Source organism: Cystoisospora suis (genome assembly GCF_002600585.1).
Source record: "Cystoisospora suis strain Wien I chromosome Unknown contig_6273, whole genome shotgun sequence".
Classification (NCBI taxonomy): domain Eukaryota; phylum Apicomplexa; class Conoidasida; order Eucoccidiorida; family Sarcocystidae; genus Cystoisospora; species Cystoisospora suis.
In genome coordinates this window covers 3,797-10,072 of record NW_027159062.1, presented here as the reverse complement: position 1 = coordinate 10,072, position 6,276 = coordinate 3,797, and the positions used below count along the sequence as shown (strand labels likewise).

At 44.3% G+C, this 6,276-nt stretch overlaps 1 protein-coding gene across 1 annotated transcript in view; it reads right to left on the bottom strand.

Annotated features, from left to right (window-relative positions):
* Positions 1–2,769: 2,769 nt before the first annotated feature.
* CSUI_009889 (trna (uracil-5-)-methyltransferase) overlaps positions 2,770–6,276 on the bottom strand; it is a gene marked incomplete at its 5' end in the record, with an annotated part of 7,251 nt that continues 3,744 nt past the window's right edge. Inside the window, 2 exons of the mRNA XM_068069998.1 lie at positions 2,770–4,695; positions 5,582–5,630. The remainder of the gene's footprint in view (positions 4,696–5,581; positions 5,631–6,276) is intronic.

The window sequence follows — 6,276 nt, the reverse complement described above, 5'->3', positions numbered from 1 at the left end:
AAGAAAGGAAGAGAAAGAGAGAAAGAAAGAAGTGGATGGTGAGAGGTATGAAGCCTGTCAGGGCTACGGCTAGGACTAGAAGAAGCGTGTAAAGGCGGTAAATAGATAGGCCTTCGGGAAATCCAACAGACAAGAAGAAAGAGAAGAAGAGTGAAGAGATGAAAAGAGAGAAGAGACGTTTTCCGAAGAACTTTCTTCGCCCTCAAACAGATAGAGGGAGAGGTATGACGGGGCAACATTGCAATACATAATAGAGGAGTATCAAGAAGGCTGTAGGAGAAGAAAAGAGAAGGTCCCCTTCAGGAGGCTAGAGTCATGTAGAGACATGCATCCGTACCAATATACACCTTGAGAAGATGTATATGTATCTCTCTCTTTATATATATACGTATTTATATACATATATGAATGGATGACTACATTATACACCCATAGGTAAGCACATATGTACATATCTTCATGTGTCTATATAGATACATATCAATGGGTAGATACACGCACACGGGAGTGTACGATTCGGAAGATTCACACAGAGGCTCAGGTAGAGAAGAGATACAAACAACTGATACAGAGAGTTCAGGCAATGGGGGTCGCCTTATACATCAAGGCTCTAGACTCCTGAAATGGATAGCAAGCTTCTTCAGGTGTACATACAGACGGAGTAAACAGGATACAGAGGAGGAAAAGTTTGAAAGTAAACCGCGTCTCCATATAAGATGCCAAGAGAGTCATGGAGTAACTCTCTCACTCCGCTTTCTTCCAGAAGTTTAGAATAACTGAGCCAAAACATACTCAACCAACAGAAAGTGTCTATTTGCGTGATCTGCCAATGAACGGAAAGACTATACGCATTCACGGAGATGAGCTATACATGTAGCTAGATATGCATGCGTATAGGTTCATATGCGGATGTCCTCGAGATGAAAGAGCGAGGAATGAAACCAAACGCTTTGTCTGACTAGGAGAAAAAAGAGGAGAGGCCGTGAAGACGAGAAAAGGGCCAGATGTCTCTACAGGTCGATGACTTCTTGGATGGGCCTCTCTCGAGGAGAGAGTCGATCGAGATCTTCTTGAAAGAGATCTTTGAATGGTAGAAAGAGAAGAGAGAGGAGATGTAGAAGGGAAGACGGGCAGTGCCGTTGATTGAGAGCCCCGCTGACACTCCCAGCAAGCATGGGAGATAAGGTAAGACTAGGGACTTAGGAATGAACGGAAGGAAGAAAGGAAGGAAAGGTACGTGAGAAAGAACGAGGACTAACTCTGGAGTTTGAGTCTCGTGAAAAGAAAGAACTCTGATGTGTACTTGCTGTGAGAATGGAAAGGTAGATGGTAAAAAGAGATAGATATACTTGACTTTGAAGGAGAGAAAATAAGGTACTCTTTACTGGTTGATAACGGAATAGGTGAACTAGGGATGAGAAGAGATACGAAGATTAAACTGCATGTTCTTTTTGTCACAGAACTTCTTGTCTCAAGCAATTCCATCTGCATGGCATGCGCGGCCTGGCCCGCATGCACTCGCATGTGCTCAACTTGTGCTCTCTTCTGTACATACACTCAAGGAAGAGAAAGACAGAAACGAGAAAACAGATGGACTTCAACCCCTGAATGACAGAGGTAGTGGAGAGCTTGTTAAGGAACTTTCATACCAGTCTCTTTTTCTTCATACCATCTTAGGTCTTCCTGAGAAGGTGTGGCAGTAGGTAGAATCGAGGAGAGACGGCGAGCTAGAAGAAGCAAAATCTGTATTTGTGAACAACCAAGTACTATTGCTGCTTGAAGTAGGGAAAGAGAAGTTCACTGACGAGCGAGGCCCCCAAGAGTTCATTATGCTTATCCCTTCAATAGGAGGGAGAAGCATGACGAACACAGTGGTCTCTGTATCTCATATGGAGTTGGTAAAGATATCCATAATATACACTCTCGGTATCTGTATGTCTAAGTACCGGAGATAAGACAGAGGAGGAGTAGCTAGCTTAGGGAAAGAAGTTACAAGGGTGGAGACAATGAGCTGTTGATGTTCCCAAAGAGGGAGAGGATGTAATTCACAAGAAAGAATTCCTACAGGCCACCATCATCCTCTCAATGGTCGACAGAAGAACCGCAAACACCATGGCATTTGTACATACATATACACCTACAGGACAGGGATAGAGATGAATACCCCGGGATCTCCACGTACCGGATATGTCTGGAGGTCCACGGCAGTGCGATACTACCGACAGAAAGTTTCCTACGGATCTCTGTGATGGGATGGCGATGGTCAGGGGACGATAGAAGGTCACCCGGCAGATGGATGTCGTGAAAGGGATGCCTTGGAAAAGCTTGGAATTCACATGCGGTACCCAACACATTCGACACGATTGCAGAATAGACCGTTAGAACAATCTTCTGAAGACTCAAGATGATCCCCGGGGATTCTCCCAGAGGGTAACCTCGATGTGTAGGGTATGAGTCGGCAGGTGTCACTACACACAAGATACTCTTCAGAGAGTTTTGTGGAGTAATACAGAAGGAATCTTTATCGACCGTCACCGAAAAAGATCATTCAGATTGCGCCGGCAGTGAGAGGTTTCTTTGGTTGCTATTTGTTTGGTCGTGTGGTAGTATTGGATGCTGCAGTAGACGAAAATGCCCGCTTTTCGCACATAACGTGAATGTAAAGAAAGACATACTCCGCCTTCTAGAGGCTCTGACGCCCGCAGTGCGAATACACCGAGATAAAGGACAGGAAGAGAACCGTGCTATCCAGCCACATTGGGAAAGGTTTCTTTGTTAAGTTACAAATGTGTCGAAAGAAGCCATTCTTCCGGAGACAAAAAGAAAGGGGAGAATGACAACAGTAGAAGGAAAAGTAAAAGGAGAAGGTCAAACCCGCGCAGCTCACGAATCTCTCTAATCCCTACAGCCTAGCGACGTTACTCCAAATCCTTATGACAAGCAGGGAGGTTTTTGTCATTTCCATCGTCATAAACCATCAAGGCGTCGGATATCAATCCCCAGCAGCAGATTCAATTCCGAGCTAGAATTCTGCCAATCCAGACAGGCTTGTAGTTAAGAGGAATAGCCTCCCTATGACTGAATCAAGGTACACCGCACTTGAGACCATTATTGTCCTCGTATAACTAAAATGGAGATACCTAAGAACGAAAGAGCAAATTACAGGGCTTCCGTTGATTGAAGCCTTGGCTTGTTTGACACGACTGCCCTTGGGACGATATAATTCCTTCATTCATTCCGCATGAGGTTTTCTTGAAGAGACCAAGAGACACTAGTGGACGTGACCAGTGTGTGAAGTGCTTGGAGTAGCTGCACCCCTCATCTTTTTAGCGACAAATCCAAAGCCCAGTAAAGCCGCAAACAATCTAAGCACGGTGTCAGGAAGTTAAAGCGAATGAACACAAGCAAGTGCGTAGAGTTTTCCAGTCCTCGAGCAATGAAGTGAAAAAGAGGGCGAGTTCTCTCTCCATACAGCACTCTATGTGACAACAACCCTCGTGATGCGTTCATTGTTAACTATCTTCCAAGCCAGACGCATGCAGGAATAGACGTGTTAGAGGATGGTCTCGTTATTCCATAGTATTACTCACTCTCTGAAACGACTATAGAGAATCCCTGTCTTTCTCTTAGGAAGAGGAGCTATGATAACTCTACAGCGGGAAGTGGCTACTATGCCCTTCGGGTGTATGATCAGCTATCTCTAGTACTGCATGCAGAATGTGTATGGGGCAACCAAGCAGTCGTATCTATCTCCTTGACTGAAGGCAGATCGAACACTGCCATAGCCCCGGCCGGTCGAAATTCTTCCTTTCTTTTCTTCTCTCTCTCTCTCTCTTTTCCCCTGTGAGTCCCATCAGCGATATGTTTCATACAGAGACAAGTGAATTTTTCTCCTTCACGTCTGAAAGACGTTTCACGAGAAGTGACAGACATCCTTCAATAGAACTCTAGAAGTTCACTACTTTCAAGCAGACTGCCTCGCATCTGCCCTACTTACAGAGACCTCTCCCTCCCCCCTCTCTACCTGCGTGCCTCTATATGCCTTCACAGTGAGTCTATTCTTTATCATGAGAAGAAAGAACACTGATCTTTCCGCTGATCTTCCTGTCCTGACTATCATATGTACGAACATCATTCGAAGTCATCTTCCTTTCTCTCTTGCTTGCTCTTTACTCTCTTTATTATTGTCCTTCTGTTGTTTTCTCAACTTAGCTCTTCTTTCGGCTTTACCCTTCATGACAAAACGATCCCCCAAAGAACCTCCTCATTCATCTTTCTCTCTCTCTTTCTCTTCATCTCGGTATATGTACAGTCTCTCTTTCCTCCTCCTCCCCCTTGGTTCAAATCAGCACCCGAGCCCATCGCCTCTTCCATAGACCCAACTTTCGCTTGATCAACGCCTAGTGTCTGCTTCCGTCCAGAGTCGCCTTTTTACATGAGGACAATGTTCTAAGCAAGATGATTCTTCTTTATCATCCAGAAAAGAAAAAGAAGAAGGCTTTCTGTCTATATAGACATAGCTCGTATCGATTGTACTTTTGGAGACTTTCTATTTCATTCAGGGGAATCTGATGAGGAAGAAGAGGTTCGATCTAGAGTTATGACACATTCAATATGTCGAGTGTGGGGGAACATATCGAAAGGCTGGATATTTCGGACTGTATATTGAGGGAGAAGAACCTTGAGATCTCGAGCCTGCAAATCCACAGCGCACGAATGTGGTAGTTGACCTGAAGGCGTAGGAGGGGAGAAACAGATGAGAGATAGATTAGAGTCAGACGTATACACGGGGCGAATAAGAAGAAGATCCTAGTGGGATAGACCCAGGGGAAGAGAAAGGAAAGAAACACATTCGAACAAGAGATAGGGAAGAAGAAAACGCAGTTCATTCATAAGAAGAGTTCATTTCCGGATAATTTACAAAGAGAAAAAGAGAAAGTCGGTAGATCTGTCAATTGGAGAACTCCTACTTAAGGCGATGTGTCTCCGTCCTCTCATCAGAGACGAATCTCTGACTGAAGTCTTAGTTGCTGTGCAGATCCTGTAAGTGGATTGCTAGCTACTGTCTTAAGTAGCTACCATTGAACTACTCCTTGTATAAGAAGGAAGATTTCACCTCCGTTACAGCATCTATGTCCGGAGCCATACACAGTACACACAGATACTCCTCTGCACGTACATATATATATATATAAGTGGACAGCTATATATATATTTATAGAGAGAATGGGACCTAGAGATACCTCTGTGTATGTGCGGAGTTTATCGTCACCCTCCCCCGCCTCCCCAGGCTTCTCACTGCACCCCTCACTTTCAGCCTTACAACGACAGACAAAAGAAAAGGACGTTTAGACCGACTTCTACTGCTAAGAAGCGAATACACAGAGGAAAGACTTCATGAATGCGACATCTCAAAATAACGAAGAAAAAGAAAGAGACAAGACAGAAGATATCTAGAGTCAGTCTCTCTAAGGTCTGAAGCCTCTCCAGACACCTGGAGACTGAGGAGTCGTCACAAAATGATGACGGGGTCTCATGTGAAGTGAAGCTCTATGAAGAAACGAAGCCATTGAGACGTTACTTGGCTTGCTGGATGGCATGAGACGTAAACTATTCGACTTGGCTGAAGTCTGCAAGAACACACAAAGCCGTATGAACTTCTCCAGGGCACTCATAGTCATCTATGTAAGTTCATACTTACACAGATGTGTACAGAGATAGATACATGCATCTGTACTTCATATGTATAAAGGTGGTAAGTGTCGATAGTTTCTGTCCCGGGAAGCAATATAGAAAAGTAGCTTGTATCCACCTGCATCTAATACAGAGGAGATGACTGGTGATGTGTGAGAGAAGATGAAGGCTCTCTTCTCTTGCTGCACAACCCACTGAGGAATACCCGCAGTTTCATCTCTCCTCTTTCATTTATTCCCGTGAGAAGTCTCGCGGCATTTTTCTTTTGAGTGACGAAGGGAGAGTTCTTTTTTGTCAATTCTTTTCAAGCCTTCTCCATTCAGGAGTGTCTTTACTATCAGGTCTTTCAGATCTTCATAGCAGGCCAATACCCCTCACAGCACCGACCAAGAAGATAAGGGAAATCGACAAAGGAGGCGCATCTATCTCAAGTCTGTGAATAGAGATACGTAGAGATATATACACATACCGGGGAAACACCTGGAGACGTCTCATATACACATATGTCGATACGTATATATATGTGTATGGAGCGCCTGAAGACTACAGAAATATATCTAGACATATCTTTAGCATAATATA